We start from the raw sequence: 23,412 nt of genomic DNA, 5'->3' as shown, positions 1-23,412 counted from the left end.
AGGTCTAATTTATCTAGATTTGGTCTGTTAGTTTTTTGGTTGGTTTTTTTTGTATGGTGCTACACAAGAAGCTGTTAGTTATGCTGAAGATGTATAAGGGGATATGGTGCAGACTGGAAGGTAGGTAACAGTCTTGTAAAGAAAGGGGAATCATCCAGTTTAAATAGGATTATTAGTGCATTCTTCAAAGGCTGCTCTTGTGACTGATACTCATTTTTTTCACTAATGATAGCCAGAATAATTAATCCCATATCTCTTGAATTTTGATGTTGTGTGATAGTCCCAGTGGGAATTTCCTTTAGCTGGTCAAATAAATTCTTGGAAAATTTTGGGCTAAAGTCATCCTCAAGGACTGTTTTGGGAAGCAATGTTCAAGGTCTTTATAAATTAGCTTGGCACCAAAAAAATGAATATTTATTAAGGAAATTGGGAGGCTTTGTCAGTGCAGAGATAGATAAAGATATGTTATAAATGAATAAGACAACCTTGAAGACCAGAATGACAGCAATACAGCAAAATGTAGTAACACACAACAAAAAGCCATGACTTTAGGGACTCATATGCAGTCCGCTTCCTTTACAAAGGGGTCTCATCAGTAGGAAATGGATGATGAGGAGAAAAATCCAGCTGACAACCTCAAAATAAATCTTGTTGACTATACATGAATTAGACTGATTTGAGAAAAAAATGTAAATCTTTAACCTGAGTTGGCTGTTTTCTCAGATTATCCTCTTAGGTCAACTCCTTTAAATTATAGCCTGGCCTTTGACAGAGACATTAATCTCTTATTTTACTGAGATACTCCCACTCTGACCTGAGGTTCTGTCATGACAAGGTCGGCAAACCATCTGCTCTGTTGGAGGGAAGACCCCACACCTGACAACCCGGTGGCAGAAGATTGCAGTGTATGCCGCTGTGGATTACTCGAAGGAGTGATAAACTGCCATTGAATTCTAAAACACAGGAGATTGGGAAAACAGCATGTCTGAGGAGTTTAGTCAGACAGCAGGAAACTGTGCTGGAGGCAAAAAGAAAAATATGAGTATCCAGGAAATATTAGTAAAAATCCCAGGTGCACAGCATGCCTCAGAATGTTCCGAGTATTGGCAAATATTGACTCCAGCTCTAGCTGCTTATTATGGTTGCTTTGCCAAGTGATAATGATGGAGGGTGATTATTTGGTTTTCCTTTTTTTTTTTTTTAACATCTTTCCTTGTTACAGATGGTTAATTTTACTGTGGAAGAAAAAGCAGCTCTAGAAATACAACTCAGCTATTCAATAGGCTACAGAAAGCAGAGCAAAGAATAATCTGGGGGTAAGTTCTCTCCAGCAAGACTCCAAAAACTGACCCATCGGTTAGAAATTAACATTATATCATACTTTCCAGACTATTCACAGGATCAAGCCAACTGTGCATACAGTAAGCTCTCTTTACAGATCTGAGAGCAGCAAAGGCACCGAGACCCATTTGTTTTGGATAGTTTTCAAGACACAGCTATTGTTTATATTGTGCAGTGGCCCAGGGCTGCGGAAGAGGAAACTGTAAATTGTAACGAGCAAGCTGGAGTGTGCACAGCACAGTGCTCTAGGAAACATCAGCTCTCCAACTGGAAATGGAGGCCTTGGGAGCAACTGAAACAACAGAGATGTTGATGTTGGAAGCGGGCTTTTACATTATAAAGAACAAAAAAAGAAAGAAAATGCTTCAAGGTGCTATGGTCAGCTAAGCCTGGCATTGACTCTGCTTCCAGGTGTGTTATTGAGCCCAGTTCTGTTGACAATAGTGGTGAAAAGTTTGTGAAAACAAGATAATCAGAAGCAGATTTTGGCAGTAAAGTATCTAAATATTGTTTTTTCTTTCTTTCTTCTTTTTTTTTTTCTTTTATTTTTTTTTTTTTTAAGGGCTATGTTTTTATTCAGAAAAATTACATTCTGGGGGCTTGGTAAAATCCAGTATGTTGCAGGATCAATATATAAGTGTGAGGGACGCCTGTTCAGAGATTGTCTGCTGGCTATGGGTGGGTTTGGCGGGGGGAGCCACGAGATTACAAAAGCTGGGGCAAACACTTGCTCTTGCACTCTGCCAGCTAAATGCAGGACAGGTGTATTGGTTGCTTCCTACTTGAGTATCTTAACTCTCTATTGCCGTGAGGTAGCCTAATTATCAAGTGCATAGCAGGATTGACGAGAAGGTTGTGGGAAATAGTACTTCTCCAAAACATTTGAGAAAGGTCAACAGTGAGGAGGAATGAGTGCTGGAGATGGTCTGGCATGTGGCTGGTGTTACTAGAAGGCAGCTGTTCAGTCTCAGCTTAAAAAAAAATCTCTAAATCCAAAAGTGGAGTCACTAAGTGGAGAAACATGAGATTTGTCCAGATGAGTAAAATCCTTAGGAAATGTATAGTGTGCCAAGCAAAAGAAGGCAGCGAATAAAACACAGGTGCCACATCAGCTGTGTCCGGGCACAAAGGCAAAAGCAGAGGCAAAGGTTGGCAGTGCAGGCAGAACCCACTACGGCTGCAGCCCCCTCCCGAGGGGGGCACCGCGGGTGGGTGCCGGGAGGAGGCAGATGCAAGCTTGGGTCTGAGCTTTGCTTGTTCCTGCCGCAGGAGGTAATATCCTTTTCTAAAATGTTTTTATTTTCAATTGTTAACAGAATACAAACAACGAAAAAAGTGGTCAAGTTTCTGTGCGTGTGTTTTGCCAGTCTGGGGTGTCTTTCTCAAGGCAGACATAAAGGTGGGCAATGGTGGGGTCAGCCTGCCCCACCAGCTCAGTCCTTAGCCTCCCACTCTGGCCTCCTGAAACCCCAGCTCTCCCCTCTGCAGGTGCTACCCCTCTGTCAAAATGTGCCAAGCAGTGGGATGGTTTCTTACGAGGAACCATCTTAAACAGAAACTGGTTGTAGGACACTATGATGAGATAGTTGAGCTCTATTTTAATCATATTTGTGTCCTTGCTTGCAGGCAGAGTCATGCTAAATCTCCCCTCCCCCCAGTCCCTGTTGAACAAGACTCATAACTGAACATCGCTGTGCAGTACTTCAACAGGAAAAAATACAAAGAAATGTATAAAGGAAAACCAGTGGGGAACCGAGTGTCATGAGCTGTTGCTTAGCTGAGGCACTTGGGAACAGAGAAATTTTAGAGACTTCACCTGATGTTGCCACCTCTATCAAAACCCAGGAGACTCAGTGACTTCAGTTTAGAGGACTGAGAAAGAGGAAAGTGAAAAATTAAAATAAAGCAATATGAAGGAGCAATGATGTGATCGGACCCAGACAGGCAGCTGGAGGGATGCCCAGTCTCTCTGCAGCAGAATTTAAGTGGAGAGATTACAGGTCTGCCTGAACACTACTCCTTTCCCCATGTGAAACATCACTGGTTTTAGCAAGCTTAGGCAGTGGGCTTAGCAGATCCCATGTTTCATCTGGCTGTTGGGAAAGACATTTAACAGCACAACTGACCAAGCTTAAATGAAACTTAACAGGGCTGTCCTTACTGCCCTGTGAACAAGGTGTAGGTTTCCCTCCCCTAGGCCTCCAGGGAATAAGACTTAACATATTCTCCTGCAAGAAATAGTGTTCTGGAAATCAAGCAGTGTGAATCAGCACATCTTTGTGGGCGGTAATGGGACAACTGTTCACACAGCTGATGTGTCTGGCCTCTTACGCTCGGAGACTTGGAAGGCAGGGATTGTTTATACCTAAGTCCTGACTTTCACCTCTGCTTATGTACTGTCACCTCTAAAGAAAACTGTTGTAACTACTTGAGTGATTGGTTATTGCACAGGTCTGGCGAGTCTGAGATTTTGAGCATGAGAGTTGCTCTTTTGTGCTCCTATTTCGTGCTCTGCTGCCTTTTCCCTGCTTCGAGATCCCACATCTCCCTCAAGCCCTTTTTCTGGGTCTTCTGCCATACGGAGATGCTCCCCCTGCATGGGCTTGACCCATGAGGACCATTGCCTCCACCATGCAGCTTGGTGCAGGAATTGCATGCGCTGGGATCTGAAGCAGCCTGAATGGCTCCCATATGCATTTTGCTAATAGCAAACACAGTGTATCATTACCAAATTCACACATAGACTGCTAATAAACACCCACGCTCTTCTCCTCGAAGAAAAGATGTCATAACTTGTTTCATTTCTTTCACTGTTGTCAGTGAATATTACCTATTTATGGGGAGTAGCTCAGGTTGCCACAGTGAAGGCACCAGTCTGAAGGCTGATTACATTAAGCATACTGGAATTATTGTCATATCAAATCAGGACTAGTTGAACATCTTCATTTTATAAAACTTTCTGACTGGAAATAGTTGATTTTTTTTTTTTTTTTTGAGAAAACTGATCTTGCCATGAGCATTCCTTTGTGGAGAATTAAGAGAAAAATATGCTTGGAAACTCATATTTCAAAACGGGAATTTCTGCCTGAAAGCGGAAACCAAATTGCTGCAATGACTTTGTGAATTATAGGGTGCTCATTGTACCCTTGGAGCTGTAGTGCCATGGCCAGTTTGTCTCTCATCATGTCATTCTCGAATTAGTAATTCTCAGTTTGCTTTGTCTCATCTCCAGAAAGTTGGGATCCGGGAAAACCAGCATGGACCAAGACCCTGACCCACAGAGTTGAATGAGGGCAAACTCCTGGCTGTACAGCTCCTTTGAGACATTGTGGCAACCCGTCTCATCTCAGGTTTGGGTGCTTGAAGAGAAATATTTAGATTTGTGTTTGATGGTTTTTGAAACATGTCTAAAATTTCCATTAATAATAAATAGGATTTGGTAATCTTCAATTACTTCTGAGTTCCTTATGAAAATCAATGGGTTTTGTTAGAGTGGAAATCTTCCTGGGTTTGAGCTCGCTCCATAGTACAGGTCAAACCCACAGCTCTTTTTAAGAAAAGACAAATTCAAGTCTGTAGCTTTTGCTGTTTCCTGTACAGCAGAGATTCTGCACAGTTTCACTTTTCAGCACTCAGCTGTGCCAGAAATAATGTATTGCCTATGAAAACCGTTTTTTTTCCTAAACAATAACTTTAGTTAAAAAACACTGTAGAGAATAAGATTAAGGGTTAGGGGCTAAAATTCTTGAATGCTGCTGGGAGAGCCTCCTGTATAGCTCTGTGCTGGCAGTCACTGAGACTTTTTCTTAGACTGATTAGGAATTTTCCATTAAATGTTTATCCTTTTGCTGACAGAAAAAAAGATTTTCCAGAAATGTGAAAGTATCCAAAGGGAATTTTCTACTTAGACCAAAACGTTTGTTTTTTCCTTAAGCCATCAAAGTGAAATATTGCATCGCTGTTCAAGCCAAATCACAGTGTTTCACTTTTTTAAATAAAAAGGGAGCCATTTTGTTTTGTGCTTAGCACCAAAGTGCATGATCCTCGAAGGAGGTGTAATTCATGTTCCCAGCTTTGCTTATGGGTGTACTACAACTTCCCTGAAACCCCTGGCTCTCTGCTAATATTACATGGCCTGATATTTCCCAGAAACAATGATTCAGCTGAGCTCTCTGAAATTCTGTTAGAATCTAGAATAATTTTTGTCCTACAGAAAGTTCTGTTAGTTATCCTTTCCTTTGATTAAAAGTATTGGAATTTCCCGAAGAGCAGAAATTGTGATTTTTTTTCTCAGTGCAGTGGCCTCTGACTATTGCTCAGTCACTCACTCCTGTGAAAAAGGAAGAGAAATTGCTCCAAACAAAAGTGCTTTAGTGTGGTCAGTGCTTCAATCTGAATTCAATTGCACTTAAAATATGCCTGGGAGAGTGTTTGGCAGATATGTAATGTGTTAAATGACACAAAAATGTAATTATTATGATATGGCATGCATTAAATGAAATTTTCTGATGTAGGTAAAAAAGCAGCAGTCTTTAGAAATGAATATTCCTGAAGAATAAATGGTAGGCAAGTGCCAGGAAAGTAGAGACATATCTTTTAAATTTCTTTTAATGGTTAACTTTGGCTCTAAAAATAAAAATGCTGATTAATTACCTTTTAGAAGCACTTTAATAATGCCACTGTTTAACCTTTACAGCAACCTGATGGAGCAGCTGAGTTTTAGTACTGCCAATTTAGAGATAATTAAGGAGCGGATCTGTTAAAATGTCTTCATATTGGATGCCTTCTATGTTTTTAATGCCCACCTCCAGACACCCAGCGACTGAAGAGCCTGTGCACCTTCTCTTGGCTCAGGCCAGGTTTTGGTGCCTCAAAACATTTTACCCCTGAGGCCCCACTGTGAGAACCTGCACCCGTGGGTATCCGCAGTCATAAACTGCTCCCAAAAACACACCCTTGTGACTGCGTTTCTCCACACAGTCTGGTGGATGGTTGTCGGATCATTGAAGAGATGCAGGGTACAGGCATTTATCTTGGCTCTCCACCCCAAGCACTGTCCCAGTGTTTCCAGTGGCATGTTAAAATTAGTCCCAGAGTAAACCAGATTGAAATTTAGGGTTTGATTTTTGGAGCAGGAATCATTTTCATTTGCACTTGCAGAAGAGCAGCTGCCTTTAGCAGTGTCACAGAGGAGTTGGCATCCCCTCGAGCACTGCCTAACAATTGGCCTCGGGTAGCACCCCTGCAGTCCTACGCTGTAATTGTTAGGGTCCTTTTTACCAGCTGGAGATGTCTGAAAGAACATCAGGGCTGTCCTATAACCCACTGAGTTGGGGAGAGGGTTTTTGCAGGCACCTAGACTTGTGTGTTGCATATACTGGAGTGTGGCATAAGGGGTTTTGAGACTGGAAACCTTTTGGGATAGTGTTGGTCAACTATATAGGGTGGAGATAGTCAGCTGCATCTTCATTTTCTTCTGGGAGCTGCTCCAGCAGTCAGTGCAGCCAGGTTGCTCCCCACCAAGCGCTGGGAAACCAGCAGTGAGGGTTGCTGGAGGTCCAGTGCTCCCATTCACTCCCTGACCACCTCCTGTTCAGCAGGCTGTGTGCATCCAGCAAAGCTGGCCCATTTGGTTGCCACAGATGCGATCACAACCATACCTCTTTGGACAGATGAGAACAATTTCATTACCTGTGGTGGTTGACGCTCCTAGAAATACTGTAGCATGTGCTTTACTACTGCAGCGCTCCGATGGCTTTCCCATAGCCTAAAGGTCAGTGCTGTTCACCAGAAGGGAGGTCTGAGGTCTTGCTTAGACTTGTCTTGGTGTTTTCACAGCCCAGATAGACTTTGCTGAGGCCAGTGAAGGCCAAGGCCTTGTGTTAGGACATTCCCTCACCTTGCTTTCAAGGGGTGCAAACATGGCTATCATCAGTAGGAATCTGTGGTGTTCTCTCCTGCAGGTTTTGAGGCAGTTGCTGCTTCCAAAGTAGCAAAAAAAGAAAGGGAAGCTGGGGGAGGAATGGGCCAAAGAGGATATTAGTGTTTAAAAATGCTTGACCAGGGCTTCTATTCCTACAGAAAAGGCAGCAGGGATGGAGAAAGCTTGAAAGGGAACAGGCAAAGGAGCAAGTACGGGAAAGTATGTGCACTGCTCCAAATCAATAAGAGAAGGAGCATATTTTCAGTCAATAGAAAAAACACTTGCTCATCTGAAAAGCAGAAGTTTCGTTCTGGAAGGAAACCAACCATTGTCAAATCTGCACATTTCTTCAATTAATAAACAGAATGAACTCTTGGAACAGGAACACAGAAACTTTCCTGTTTAAGGTCTATGTAATCTGGCTCTGATGATGACCAGCACAAAATGCCTCAAATAAAACTGCAAGAAGCAGCTCAGTACCGGGTTATGAAATAAATTGCAAAGACAGTTTCTTCCTAAACTTCAGTGGTCAGAAGTTGGCTTATGCCTGGATGTAAAGAGTTTGTTCCCTATTTCTAGTGTTTCCAGCTGTCACAGTATATGGCATCCTTGAAACACTGACTGTGCACTTCTGTTATTAAATCTCAACTTTCTTTAAAACAATTGAACAAATAAACAAAACAAAAAGAAGAAAAAGAAAGAAACTGACAGCCTTCCCATTTGTGAGGCATAACTTGACAAGAGATTTCAAAGGCTGACTTGGGTTCAAGACAAGACTGGACAAATACACAAGAAATAAATACACTGTGTGTTACTCATTACACAGAAAACACTTCTAGCACAGCCAGCTATCTGTACTTGAAAACAGCTGGAGACTGGAAGAGTATGAGAAGAGAATATCACATGTTCTTGTCTTGTTTTTATGCTTCCCTTGGGAATAGCAGCTCTTGGAGACAGGACTAAATGGACCTTTGGTCTGATGCAGAATAGCCTTTCATACAGTATATTTACATTTTGAAAAATCCTACCTAAATTCGTAAGGCTAAAGCAAGAATCTCAAATTATTTGTGTTTCATTCACAAGCTAGTTTTGATATATTATCTGGAAAAGCTGTGGCTTTTTCCCCGATGTTTAGTGTTGAGTGCATGTCTTAGAATCTCCAGGTGTAATAATAGTCAGTGCTGAAACACTAGATGTTGTCATTTCAGAATGGTAGCATATTATAGTATTTATATTATTTTCTTTAATAACAGTAAGAATGTGCTGCACCTTCACAGAAATTACCATTGAGGGTTCTTGTTAAAAATAAGAACTTTCAAGGACAGTTTTATTTTAGCAACAGTTCAAAATAATCTTCTTCTTTTTTCTTTTTCTTTTTTTTTTCCCCAATAGGGACAAAACTCCCTCCAACTATTGTCAGGCCGTGATTGCTTTTACCGCAAGACTGACACTGCAGCACAAAGTTACATTCTCCCTCGGGAAACTATTTTCCCACACAGATTCAGTGGGATAAGAACTTGCTGGAGCTGAGTGGGTGCTCAGCGCTGTGCTGCGACGAGGTCCTGGCTAAGGGTTAAATAGGCGGCACCGAGCAAGAGCCCCTGGGCTCCCACAGCAATGCAAATTTGGAGGGGGGCAAAAACTGTGAGAGAGGAAATGAGCCCGTTGGCTACTCGTGATAAAAACCAGACAGGCAGAATTTGTGCATGCCAGCACAAATAGTGTTTTTAAGGGCATAAATAGCATCTTCAGGAATGTTTTATTTTTAGCTTGAAAACTTCAATATGGCTAATTAACTTCAAGTGAGATGTACAGTATAAACAGGCAGAAGCCTGCTGGTGAAATTAATTACTCACCCTAGGAAGGGACAAGGTGTATATGAGGATGCTCAAAATGGGAAAGGGGAATTTGTTGTCTGGAAATGGCTAAAAGCAAGGCATAACCCGAGTTCCGCATGGAATGCTAGAGGTTTTTATGTGTGTAACGATTACATGGGACTAAAGTTAAGAAGGCAGAATACTGCAGCTTGTGTGGGTTTTGTTGCACAGCATTTCTGTGTGAAGGTACAGAAGTTACAGCACCTGAGAAGGTCTCAGTTCACGGAGTCTGCACTGGATGAGGAAGTTTGTGTGTGGTGTCATCTAGTGTAGCACATTACAGCAGGGACAAAGCCCCGGCTGTGTCATGGTCGAATCAATGGTAAAAAGTGTTAACTGGAAAGGAGAAGGCGAACTCTTTAAAAACCTCTGATCAGCCTGACCTCTGCAATCCACTGACATGTAGGAGGCATGAGTCAAAACTGAGCCTGGCTCACGCCGGTTGGCACAGACACACCCCAACCCCTTCAGTGGGGAAGCCTACAGCCTGTTCCCAGCCACACGCTCATTAATTACCTTCAGATGAAACAACAGGAAATCACAAAGGCAAAGATGCTAAATTTTACAGCTTGGTGCACCTTCATTGCCACAACTCTGCCTAATGCAGCCCTTGGAAAACAGCCTTTGCAGTCCTGCTTGGTGCGGTCCTGCTGACACACAGCTCCGGGAACCCCACAGGCACTGCAGCAGGGAGAAAGCTGGAGGCGGCCCACTTGAACATTCTCCATCTCTAGAGCTAGCATATCCTTCAGGTCAGGAGGAGTGCTGCAACATTAATTTTTGGCAGCTAAGGATTCACAAGTCTGTTTGTGTCTGTGCTACCTACATAGGTGTCCATCCCTGCACACCGTGACCCACTGGTACCCTCTACCTGATTTTCTTTGCTTACATCTCAGCATTCAACGTGTAAGAGATGCAGAGAGATGGGCAGAAGGCAAGCTAAGTTGCTGTGAAAGTATAGTCTCTATGAAACTTATTCAGATGTTATTCTTGAATACACAAAGTGAGGAAGGAAGGCATAGCAGGAACTTACTGCCTCTTCTGCGAGCAGCCAGCAGCCTTCCCTCCCCTGTAGGTGACTCAATTCAGCAGGGGCTGCTTGTACATTCTGGCTGGGTACCTCATCTTAGCAAACACATAATGCACAGCCTGTTCATGTGCTGCTGCTTTGCTTACCATCTGTGAGGATGCTGTTGTCCACAGGCTGATCTCATCTCTTCCTCATTGTAGACTGGATATGACCAGAGGACCCCATTGCTACTGATGTTAGAGAAGAGAAAGGCACATAACTGACTTTGTTTTGCATCGTTTTGTTAATAAGCCAGCTGTATGGGGAAAAGTCATTTAGGCCTGCTTTTGAGACAAAAGATTTTTTCCTGTCTAATTTAAAGCATTAAAATCTGCCAAATCTAGCCATTAAAACTCTACATGTAAATTAAAGCCATAAAGTTACCCAAACACTTAAAGCTTAAGTAAATTTACAGTAAGATGTACATAAAATTTTTTTCACATATGGCTCCCCTATGGGAGTTTCACAGCTAAATCCCTATGCATCTTATATCTTATTGTAAATACGTACACTAATGATGCATAGAAATGTCTTTCACAACTGTGACTCGCCAGTAATTTTTGTTTGCATTGCTTTTTATATTGTATTATAAAAAATCAGCAATGATTTAATATTGAGGAATTCCTACCACTTTGTTATGGCCCTCTACCGAGGAGAAACTAGCAGAGATCTGCAAATAATGATTTAATTTGCCCAGCCACTGTATCTCACCTACTTGGATATCAGTAATAGTCCATCTGCTACTGTCAGTCTGTTCCAAACATCGTAATATAACAAGCAATAGTACTATAGTAATGTAACACATCACAGCAAACCATCCCATAAAGAACTCAAAGTGTTTGCCAGGGTAGGTTTGAAAATACTTTTGTATTGGTTTGTGTGTTATCTTTTTTTGCCAGTATCATTATGTTAGGAATGAGGTTTATGTGTATAATTGCTTGATGCTTGAACATAAAAGTTAATATTTATTTAGGGGAATGGTCTGTACAGAGAAAGAATGATGCAACTAGACACAAGTCTATCATCAAAAGTGTTTTTTATTATTTTGGTGGTTGTAAATTTTTCCTGAGTGTTATGGCTGATTTTTCTCCCTTTGTTCTTCTGAAACCAAAAGTAAAAATCAGTTATATACAGCTGGACATAGCAGTGGGTTACCTATTGGTGTGACGAGAAGGGGCATGACTGTGTCTTCCTACTCCATGCTACTGAACTTTTCATTCCGAGAAGCACCGAGAAACTTTAGTTCTCAATCGTGTTTGACATGTGTTTCGTCTAAAGGGAGTGAGCCAGACAGAGCAGTGGCAGCTGGGAGAGAGAATAGTACTGGTGCCACCTAAGAGGGAAGGACGGACTGCAGGACCCCTAAAGAAAATACGGAGATCTGCTGAACCCTGTTAAGATCTATATCCTCTCTACAGTTAAGTAATTCATCAGGAACATGAAGCCTTTAGGCAGATGGTTACGTGTCCATATTAGTGCTCAAGCTTTTTTTTTTTTTTCTTTTTTTTTTTTTTCTACAAAGGCTTGCATCTGAATAATATGCATATCTTATGATTTGTTTAGGCTTTGGGTTTTGTTGTTGGGCTGGCTTTTCTGTTTGTTTGGTTTGCTTTCTGGGGTTTTGGTTGTGGTTGGTTTTGGGTGTTGTTTTTTTTTTTATTGGTGCTGGTGGGTTTATTCCTTCAAGAAATTATGCTAATGACATTCTGGATATAAGACAGTTTTGTTGCTAAAATGAAAGCACTGAACTATGTGCTTGATGGATACTCTTGTTTATGTTTAGCAGTCAAAACTTCTGTGTAAGAGATGAATCTTTAAATATTTGTAAATGCTTTCCAGTTACTATACCATTTCAGTGATCAGTATTACATTATCCTTCTGGTCTATGTTTTAGTCCAAGGGAAGATGATCAGACGCCTCTGATTTTTCTTCTCTTCTTCCTCATGGATGCCCCTCAGACAGTGTGAAAGGTGGTCAGGTAGACAGCAGTCCCACACCATCTCATGGGGAAACCAGGGCTTGTGTTAAATACAGACAAAGAGAGACACAGAATAGAAATTGAAATGAGAGAGAAGAAAGAGGAGAGGAGGGGAAGGGGAAGGGGAAGGGGAAGGGGAAGGGGAAGGGGAAGGGGAAGAAAACCAACATTGCAGATGTCTGTCTCTTGTGATCAAGCTCTTGAGACAGAAGGAATGCGGATGAGCCCCCATGACCTGTGATGCTGTGATGGGACACTGCTGAAACATGCAGTAGTATGAATTTGATGTGGGTTGGGCATGGGCACGACTACATTTCTGCCCAGCTAGTCCATGGACGTGATAGGGAGTCTATGCTGGCTTCCTGCCAGCTCTGGCAGGAGGGATAATACGTGTTAGGAGCACAGCATAGTGCGAATACATGATATGGTATGAAGCCTGCCTTACAAACATAACCTCTTGATATTGTTTCAGCAGATTTGAACTGGCAGAGTGAATTTATATTGGATCAATGCTTTGCATTATGTGGCCACAGCATTTCTGCTCCTATGTTAGCAGCCCTGAAGTCAGATTTGCTATATAGTCAAAGCATGGCTTAAATTGGCATAGGAAGAAAAAGCTATTTAAGGTCATGGTTGTGGTAGACTGCTGGGTCTGTATTGAGCAGCTTGTGTAACTGCTCCACAAGCTCTACTGCTTCCAAGCATTGTGGTGTCTGAGTCTGTCACAGTATTTATTTCTGAAAGGGGGAAAATAGCTAGAGAAGTACAAAAGGAGCATTTTCCACAGGTTGGCCTTGTTATATCAAAACTTGATCCAGCTATAGCATGTGGAGAGGTTGTGGTTCACGCAGGTTCTGCTCTCCAAGACCACATTTTATAAAGCCAAGACCTCTATTGCAGACACACTTCTGTCTTTAAAGAGAAAGCATTATTCATTAAAATCAAACTCTGTGCTGTTGAGATGGAGCTTTCCTGGGACTTAGTTATATCAGGTTTAAAAGGACAACAGCCAAGGATGTTAGGCTTTTCCTCCCATGAGAAGTTCCATTTCCATAATTTTATACTCCCTCTAAAAATAAGGGCTGTGAGAAAGACTTTGGAATAATGTTTCTGTGGTTGGGAATTAGAAATTAATAGATCTGAATCCTTGCATGTATACCGGTGAAAAATGGATCACGAAGTCTATGAACTACTTCATTGTCTAGCAATGGCAGAGTACACCAAATCCCTAGATTTCATCTAAACGCTTCAGGGCAAAGGTCCTTCAGTCTAGACAGACACTATTCATTCTTTGAGACTAGAAAACTTTAGGGTGACTAGGGAGAATAATTACTGAAATATTTGAAGTTAGACTGATGTATTGGACATGTAATCATGGGTATGTTTTTGAGAACATCTTTTCCACACGCAGATGTTTTTTTCCCATTAATATCAGTGACTTCATTTTGCCGCCTCTGTCTGGATGTAGCATGACCAAAGATCCAAGGCTCAGACAGAGTGGCATTCCATCCTTTCTGCTCCAGACACAGCATAAAAGCAGGCCCCTATTTTGGAAAGTAGCTTGCACGTATACAACCGTAAAATAGTTGCATCTTTAGTGCAAAAAATATCCTGAAGTTTCTAAAAAGTACATATTCTTTATTATTATGGCAGAAAACCACTAAAATAATTTTTCAGAAGTCTAGTGGGACCAGTCTAGCAGATGTCTTCAAGTCATGCACTGGTGTTTTAAGTTCAGACACTTGTAACACGGAAAGAGCACATGGGAGGTGCTGGTGGAAGAAAGCAAAGGCTGGGACAGGACAATAAGGCAGAACTTCTCCAGGTTTGTGCTGAAGCTGTAATCCAGGCTGGAGATCCTCTGATCAGACTGTACATGTATTATCTGCAGGAGAATCAAACACCAAGTCCTGCAAGGAGCCATTATCTTACTTTGTTGAAAAGACCATATATATTGGGAATTCTTCCAGGATGGCATAAAACTCATCTTAGAGCTAACAATCAATCAGTCCTATGCCATTTTGAAATGCAGCAAGGTCTTAGGACTAAGAAATTCTCATATAAGAGTTATGAATTATTCCAGCTTCCTTTAATGTGTGCAGGGCCACTTCTAGTACTTTTCTCTGAAAGTCCATCTTAAAATTAACTGACTGAAGAAAAAAAATCTGTATACAAAAAAGTACAGCCTTGCTTTGTCACTTTATGGTAAAAAAATGACAGAAAAGGCTGAGAATGTTGATTTAAAATGCAAATAAGAAATGTGCTCTGCAGGGCTTACGACCTCCTCTGTGTAGACACAGGTGGAAATCAAGGAGAGACTTTTTCTTCTTTTAAAATTGACACTTAAAGAAAACTACCTTAATTGGTCACTTAATAAAGCACTTTGTCTTGATGACTGTTTTTATACTCAAAGAGGCAGGGAAATAAAATAATAATAATAATAATAAAAAACCAGAACCACCACCAAACACATCTTAAACATTTGCAGTTCCATGATGTCTGGAGATACACATGTATTTCACTCCAACATTTAACAGAGTAATAACATTCTAGAGTGAGAAACAAAAGCAGTTGTTCTTATGTAGTGTGATGTTATGTCTTGACAGGATCACATTTAAAAAACTATTTCACTTTGGTTGTGGACAGACGCTGTCTTCCATGTCCAAGTCTGCTGGTGGAAAAGGATGCTCACCCCACCCTGTCCTCAGTTTCTTGACACTACCTTGGCAGCTAGAGGTTATCGCTCTGTATCTGTCAGCACAAGCACTCACAGGAACACTCCCTAGCTTGCTTCAGTCCAAAAGGGGCCAGCTAGCCTAAAGAAATCAAGTGGCAGGTGTTTGTTCATAGAGGTCACTTTAACTAAATTGCTTAGGGAGCAATCAGACAAGCAGCTCTGCTAACAGGTAGCAAAAAATTGGACATGAGTGGGGGTGATAACCTTACTACCAGCACAGCTGCTTGAAAACAAATGTTTGTCTGTCCTGTGTGGGGCAGATGGCAAGTTACCTTACGTGACTGCAATATAAATTGGATGTGAAACTCTGTGAATGGGAAGAGGAAAAAACCTTGTTATTATAGACTGAGTAATATAAATAATCTACAAATACTCACTCCAGTATTTATTTTGAGAACCTTTCCAGATATTATTTTTTTTTTTACAGAATACTTTGAGTAATCAAATATGTTTCACTGGTTTCAGGTAGGTACTGTTAAGCACATCTTCTCCCCACATTTTAATGGCAAATGCCTTCCTTACAAAGAGTATTAGTGATCAGATACAGTGGGGAAACTTCCCATTTACCAAAATCCCCTTCAATGAAACTTTGTTGAAGTCAGAGGAGATGAAGTATCAAAGAATATGACATTTGCTGTGTTTTCCAGCAAATGTAAGCAATCCCACAGATGAAACCAGAATGTCAGTAGCTACATTTGACTAGTTCAGAGAAAGGTGCAGGAGAAACATAAAGGTGTGTGGAGAATTTAAATGCCTCAGTTTTTGGATCTCAAATTGCCCTTATGGCTGCATCTCTGTCTAGGAAGTTTTATGTGCCTGGAGCCATTGATGCCAAGACCAACCAGGCCAGCACAGCTCACATCCATGATGTGATATGCTCTTTTAACCTCTGAAACTGCTGGTTTGGAGTGGTCCCTGGATCTTGCCTGGGGACTGCTTGGGAGAGTGCTGGTTGGTCCAAGCTTGTACTCTACCAGGGACTGCTCTGCCCCAGCCTGGTAGAAGTGCCTGGGTCTCAGTGTCCAGGGACAGTCCTCAACTGTTTATTAAACTAACACAGATTTAGGCTGCGTGTTTCACTGGGCCAGCCAGCGCTTATGGCAGTGGTTCATTCAGGTTATTCTATGTGACATAACACATGATGCTTGAGATCTTGTCAGTTTGTGTGATACAATTGCGTAAACAAAAGGTAGAATGTATGGATGGTCATAATGTTATATGGAAGTGAGGCAGGGCTGGTTTTCAGAGCTATAGCTACAAATCATATTTATGTGTACTTTATTATTTTCTGTATGGAATCTCAGCACTCCACAAACTCCTTAATAGAAAGGTTTTGTATGCCTGCTCCTTCTCCTAGACAAGGGTCGGAAAGCCCCTAGGACTGTTACTGTGATACTGACAGTACTTTGCATTGTCCTTTTGTTGTTGGTACTTTGAAGGAACTAGGAACTACAGCCCAACATCAACCTCCTTTTGAAGTAAATAGTAATGATGTGTTTTAGTTATTACTACCCCTAAGAACCTCAGTGTCCTCTTAGTTATTACTACCCCTAAGAACCTCAATGTCCCCTGCAAAGCTTGCTCTGTGCCACAGCAATTCACAATAATTTTGATTCACCAGAACAGAAAGGCAACTAGTAAATGGCAGGAGTGAAGAAGCCTCATTTGACGGTAACTGCTGGCAGATGAGCCATGCAGAGTGGACTGCAGATTGCAGTCAGGGTTTCCCCTCCTGATAATCCAGAAGCACTTAAGGAACTGGCATAGATCAATTCTGTCATTATTTGTCGTATTTTTTGAAGCTGTGATATCTGCTATCTCAAACATGCTAAAGGAGATAGAAAATGCTCAGTTCCATTTTATCCCTCAGCTTGGAAAATCAAAAGACAAAGAAGATGTAGATCTGATGCTTAAATAGGACCAGGCACTTCAAAACCAAAACTATTTTCCCCCTCTGGTGCTGAAGAAATTTCTCCTCCAAAAAAACCTCTTCTTTGTTCCTGTGTTTTAGAATACAGAAAATATGTGGTGCTAAGGCTTGCCCCCTTTATTCACACAATTTCTATCTTGCTAGAAATCAAAGTACCACAAAGGAGGTAGAAGTTTAAAACTATCTAATCTCCTACTATTAAAAGACATCTTTTCTATTCAATTTCAACGGCTCTGAATGTGAAAAACAAAAGAATCTATTTCTAAAACATTATTCCCTATCAAATGTAATTATAAGCAAATTAAACTCCAGAAGCTTGCTTTTTACCTGTAAGACATAACAACCCACAAAGATCTTCCCCAAAGAAAAACTTTAAAAGTCTTTTTATATATTTATTTATATGTATGCACATATACTTCAAACTTTAAATTATATTGCCCAGTTAACTAATCTGCTAGATGCATTAAGTGTAATTTTGATTGAAGTCACAACTTTAGCAAGGGAATAAAAGTGAACCATTTCACTGAACTGAACAACAAAATCCTAAAACAAGCCTGGGGCAAAAGTAATTTGCTTTATAACAAATTGTAAGTGCACGTGTTAGTGCTAAAATAACCCATCTGTATTTTTCTATCAGTGTCTTCCTCTTCCTGGGTCCATTTTGAAAACTATTCCTGAGTTAAATATGAATGTAATCTTTTTTTTTTTTTTTATGAAAACAAACAAAACATCCATTCTGTAATTAGAAAGAAGTATTTTGGTCAGTAATACTGAAGGAAGTTAACACAGAGCATAGGAAAACCATCCTGGGTATAACGTTGAACAGCTCCATGGATCAATAGGATCTAAACTAAGGAGATGAAACCCAGGAAGATCTCTGGAATCACAAGCACTTGCCAGGTCCCCTTTTGATTGGGGAAACTTGTCCAGCTGCTTATCTTTTACAGTTAAATGAAATCCGTTTTTCTGGGAGGGGGGTGGGGGGTGGGGGGTGGTAGTGGTGGTGTCATCACTCAGCATACTTATTTACCTGTTTATTTGTGTCTAGCCTCTGCAAAAACGTTTGAGAGGAATTCCCAAGTTCTCTGGATGTTTCCACAGTGCTGATACCAAGTTACTGCTACCACCAGCTGTTTCCAGCTTTCTAACTACTGCTCAAAAAATGGAGGAGTAAAGTCTTTCTCATGGGCACATACAGAGTTTTCCAGCTGATTTTGATAGGACTTGCATGGGCACATAACTATGGCATTTGGATGGCATCTCAGAGATCCAGATCTTCAGTGTCTGTTGAACTTGTAGAGGGGTAAGCATCTTCCTATCTGTTACTCTGTGAAAATGTAGCAGGTTACAAGTGAGACACTGAAAATAGGTAAAGGATTTTCATGCAGTGGTTAATGTTAATACCTCCCTGCATTTGCATAACACATCAGATAGGCAATCAAATTAAAGGAGGGGCCTATTAACGGTGCCAGACGCCCCCAGGTACCATGTGTATTACACAGTTGTGCTACACATGCACATCAGAGGCAGTTTCACTGTGCTTGCTGTGCACGCACCACAAACCTGAGTCAGTTGACACTGAATTTACATGATTCCTGCCTTAAACCAGTGCTGAATTAAAGCAAAGTACAAATCTGTCAGATTAATGGATTCTCATTGACATAAACCACCTATATTGTGGCATCAAAGACACTGACCTGAGGAAAGGATCGTGCTGCGAGTCTGGACCTGACTAGATCCATGCTGTTGCCTGAACGTCAAGTATCCCACAAGGCTGGTGGAGAAGAGAGAGGGGAAGCTCAGAAATTTGGCATATGAAGAACTCTTTCTGTTATTCTGACCCTGACTTTTTTAAAGTGGAGAATGTTCCATATATGAAGGTAAGTATGGTTCGGCAGGCCTCCCAAAAAACTGCTCTTAAGATCTGCAGCAGGAAATTTACAGGTAGATGAAACATCTGAAGAGCTTTTATCTCGGCTGAAAGTAGTACTACAAGCAATCACACAGTTAATTGTATATCCGTGTCTACCAGTCACCCCTTCACACTGATATATTGTCTGCACTTTCCATCCAAGGAGATCTGTTGAGAGAACTGTCAGTGGGACACTTGGCATCCTTCTCCTCTCTTCTCCTTTGTTGCCCTATCATGCCAGCGGTCTGCTGCATTGTGTTAAGACATTTTCTACAGGGCTGTCTACAGCAGATGTTACAAGCATTTTGCTTTCACTGGCATTTTTCTCTAGAGGCCAAGGTGCACTGACGAGGGCTGTCTCTTTGTCTAGGGGAGGAAACCCCTTCATACCAAAAACATCACCTGCTTGCCTCCCAGTACTCTGTTTTATGCAGTGAGAGAGCTCGTGGATTTAGACTGTTCCCGTTTTCACCCTTGCACTGTCTGTGTAGCAATGGCTGATAGTTACTGCCTCTGTGTTTGTTATTTTTGTTGTTTGCAAAAGTTGTCTTGCCCTGTATGGCTGCATGTGAACCTCATTTCCACCACAATCAACTTCAAATCTAGCTGATGATTCATTTTGTCAAATAAGTTTGAAGTTTTCACCAACTGCTGGCTTTGCCCAGGAGATAATATGGTAAAAAGACCTAGACAAATTTTTTAATAGGATTTGTCTTTTGGGAATTGTTATTGTTCACGTTTTTCCCTTTCCTGTGCCTGTAGATTATCTGCCTTATTTGGAATATAGTCGGAGGGGCAGCTCAAGACATAATAAAGTTTTCAGGACCACACCTGCTTATTGCCCGTGGTTCTTCCTGAGTAATAGTAGACTGTATGGGAAGTTGTTTGTTACTAACAGGTTTCTTCCTTGTTCTTTGAGTTACTGCTTTTTCTTTCTCTTAGCTTGTTTTTTTCTTTTTATTCCTCTGTGGAATAATATTTGCTTTTCACACTAGCTGGATGTGTTTTTGGCAACAGTTTTTCTTTTAGAAGAACCCAAACCAATCCTGCTCCTCCACACTCCCCTCTCCCCTTGGAGAGACACCAGGTGAGATCACACTTACACAGATTCATATTAGGTGCAAGCATTTTCCCAAAGATTATGCACCAGATAAAACTCTCAATTTCAGCACATGGTTTATTACCAAATATATTGTTTGCCTACACATGCAGGAACAGATAACCAGTGATTTATATTTTCATAATGATGACTGCAGTGATTCATTTACCCTGTGGTATGTTGGTGTCAGGGAAAATTGTTTATATAAAAGGGGGGAGAGATCAAGGAATGCATGGCAATATAAAGTGACAAAAAATCAAAAAGGGGTAAAAAAATAAGCCTGGACAGACATGAATACTTTCAATGACCTAAGGAAAGTTGTGACAAAAAGTTTTGCTGCTTTTGGTCACCTTCTTCATGTTTTGCTTTCTGGATTTGCTGCTCTGTAAAAGTATATGTTGCTCACGCCCAGAAAAGCCAAACCTGCCTCCCTTGGGAGGTTAACTGGAGTGTCAGAATGGCATAGAATTTGGAGTCTTGTAATGTGCTCACTAATGTTCCCGTTTCAAACCTCACACTGCTCAGGGCAACTCCTGACTCCTGAGCAGAAAGCTAGAGGGGCTTAGGAGAGCAGCTAACTGCAGGTGTGTGGCTTGTCAAATCGACTTAGGTCAGAGCTGTGCTACAGGTCACTTCAGAATAAGTTGTTGGTAATATTTCCATGCATGTGAACAACATGCTTTAAATTTTACCTTTCTGTAAGAATTCTTCCTTGGTGTTGAAAATTTGCTATATATTTTACAAGTGCGTTTTGCATGGCAACAGGTGGTATTCATGTTTGCACTAGATCAAGTGGCTGATTTCTAAGTTTCCATTCCTGAAGAAACCATGATAAGGTTAGTCTTTTCACATGCCTTACTTGTGGGTAATCCTGTAGTTAGTTATTTTGAAAGGCCTTTAAAAAATCTGCCCCAAAAAGGCACTATTAATGGGCTTAGGACATTACACAGAAGAGGCAGGTCACAGTTACCTCTACCAAGAAAATCTTAGCTGAAGTTGGTAAGAACTGCTATAGCCAAATATTGCATAAGTGCTGTTTTACAAGAGTGCCTAATTTGGTGCTGACCATCTGCCGGCTGATAACTACATATATGTGAATCTTTGTTCACAAGTTCATTCACACAAAGAAACAATGTTGTGAATTCTTGTGCAAGGGTGTGCACAGGTGTGTTCATCAGGAATGGGAAGTCCTGTATGGTTTAGTGAGTCAGAAGATACTTACCCAAATAAAGAAAAACACATAGCAAATGCTCAAAATTAAAATGCTATGAATACTTGCTATGCATACTGAATGATCAGTTGAAAAGCTTTTGGCAATAACCACATTTGTGAACACTAAATATATTCACCAGTAGTTTGCAAATAAAAAAGGACACTAAGGTTATGAATAAACTTGCCAAGGTTATGAATAAATTGTTCAGTGTTTCTGCTTTTAAGTCTGGAATATTTGCTGACAGCACTGTTGAAATCAGAGACGGAATCTATGTGATAATAGTGAATAGGTTAAAGAAGAGATAAAATCAAGACACAGTATATTCTGAAAGAACCTCCCATCATTAGGAGAAATAGTGATTTTTCTCCCTATAGCTTCTTTCATAACCACCTTTAGCAGTACCGAGCCAATTAGCTTTTTTTTGTTTGTTACATGTGAGCTGAGATTTACTATATCTGCCAATTCAGAAACATTTAATGGCAGAAAGCATGTCAAAGCCAGACTTCAGCAATTTTTATTTCAAAGAAAAACACAGCTTTTAGTTAATATAAAGCTATTCATGAATTAATGGGAAAACCTGGCAAGTGATTTCTGGTCAAAATCAGATACTTCTTTAGAACATTTTCATTTTCTTGGGTTTTCTCGTGCAATATCACCATTTGAAATAGATTTTCCCACCATCTTATTAACCTTTTAAAAAATAAAATAAAAGAAGTAAACGGGGGGCGTGTGTGTGTGTGTAAGAAAAAAATATGAAGCGTAATTCCCCCTCAGCTACCTAGCCTCCAATCACGTTGACCAAAGCCAGGTAAATTGTTTTTTGGCTAGCAAGCCATCTTATCAGTTATACGCCTATCTTTAGTTACCTCAGCCATATAGTGAGGAGGCTGCTGTTTGCCTTTCAGGTTACCGAGCTTGTTTTACACCCACTGCCCAAGTGGTGGTGGGCGACAGGTTTTACGTTTTGCAACTTGCTGCGCTGCACAGCTGCAGATGGGTTCCAGGTGATAGGCTGGTGGAGGCTTTTCACGGGAAGTCAGGCAGGTTCTGCACCACTATCTCGTCCTGGAGGAATTTCTTGAGGAAGAGGTGTGTTTCATTCTGTCATCAAAGCTTCCCCTAATGAAGTCAGCATACTCCCCTGGCTTGCGTCAGAAACGCCTCGGGGCAGGGCTGTTCCAGGTCTCTGGCAGGAGAGAGTTTGCTCTTGTCTGCATCCAGCTTTCTCCAGGCTTTCCGTTGCCGACCTCTGACCTTTGTTGCCTACTCAGAGGACAAACTAGGTGTTTTACATGAGTTCAGGCAATTATGTGTTCAATGTAGGCAACTGTGAGCTTTTTCTGCTGCTCCTGGCCAGCCACTCTTATTTCTCATGCTAAAACCTGAAAGCTTTCCTTGTCTTTGTCCCATCTGATGTGCTACAGGATACAGGTGAGAGATAAGGAGGGGTTCCAGTGGAACAGTATGGTATGTATTGTTCGTCAGGAAGCTGTCAGAACTGGAAGGCACGAGAAAGAAGATAGCATTGGCAAAAGCTGAGCAGTGACTTTCAGCTTTCCAGAAAACCAGGGAACAATTGCTCAGCCCAAACTAAAGCACTGGAAGTGGTACGGATATTTTGAAAACCTGCAGGTTGTCATCATGACAGATCCCAAATACACCTTCACTTGAGCAGTAAGAATTAAGCATATAGTTGTTTCTGTCAGAAAGTGGGTTAAATGTGGTGTAAATGGCTTAATAGACAGACAAGTGCAAATAAAGTAAAGGCCCTCCTGAGGAACCACCAATACGTGGAACTGGAGTCCCTTAAATTACCCTTTGCTCACACTTTTGAAGTAGTGGTAGGAGAATAAAAAAATAACTAAGACTGAACTACTTATTGCCCACCCATGTGAGTTGCCAGGTTAAGCAGCAGTAAGACGTGTAAGCAAAAGTACTTTCAAGTTCAAATTCACTAATCTGTCACTGTGTTGCTTCCTTCAGTAATGGGAGTATAGGGACAGGAAGGCACAGATGAATCTGGTTCAGTACTGAACCTACATGTGCAAGGAGAAATGAACTGGTGGAACCGGATAATACTGCAAGCAAATCCAAATCCCAAAGCACGAAATGGGACCCCTCTAATATATTTGTTTCTTGAACATTATCTCCTTCCCCCTCCAATCAGCAGCTGACGAGGACCAATAAATGCCAACGTAACAGCTCTTTGGAGAGATGTATTGGCATCATTTTGCCTGTGGGAACTAGATGGAATTGCAGCATATCTGGACTGTTTATTTCCCCTACTTTTAAATATTCGTATGAATACTTCTGAAGTTTTCTTTTGCCCATCG

General features: G+C 41.1%; 1 protein-coding gene across 25 annotated transcripts in view; it reads left to right on the top strand.

Moving 5' to 3' along the window:
* The window catches only part of LOC308058479 (uncharacterized protein), a 92,910-nt gene that overhangs the window by 38,345 nt on the left and 31,153 nt on the right, over window positions 1-23,412 (top strand). For 9 of the 25 annotated variants that reach the window (XR_013925816.1, XR_013925828.1, XR_013925829.1 and 6 more), the window contains exon 2: window positions 1,223-23,412. This exon is cut by the window's right edge. The exons of 1 other annotated variant lie outside the window; for it this stretch is intronic. The gene's annotated coding sequence lies outside the window, so the exon portion shown is untranslated. The remainder of the gene's footprint in view (window positions 1-1,222) is intronic. 15 more of the 25 variants (XR_013925822.1, XR_013925823.1, XR_013925824.1 and 12 more) reach the window with 9 other exon arrangements.

Source organism: Falco punctatus (genome assembly GCF_963210335.1).
Source record: "Falco punctatus genome assembly, chromosome: 2".
In the NCBI taxonomy this organism is placed as follows: domain Eukaryota; kingdom Metazoa; phylum Chordata; class Aves; order Falconiformes; family Falconidae; genus Falco; species Falco punctatus.
The sequence above is the reverse complement of the archived record's forward strand: the minus strand, read 5'-3'. Positions and strand labels throughout refer to the sequence as shown.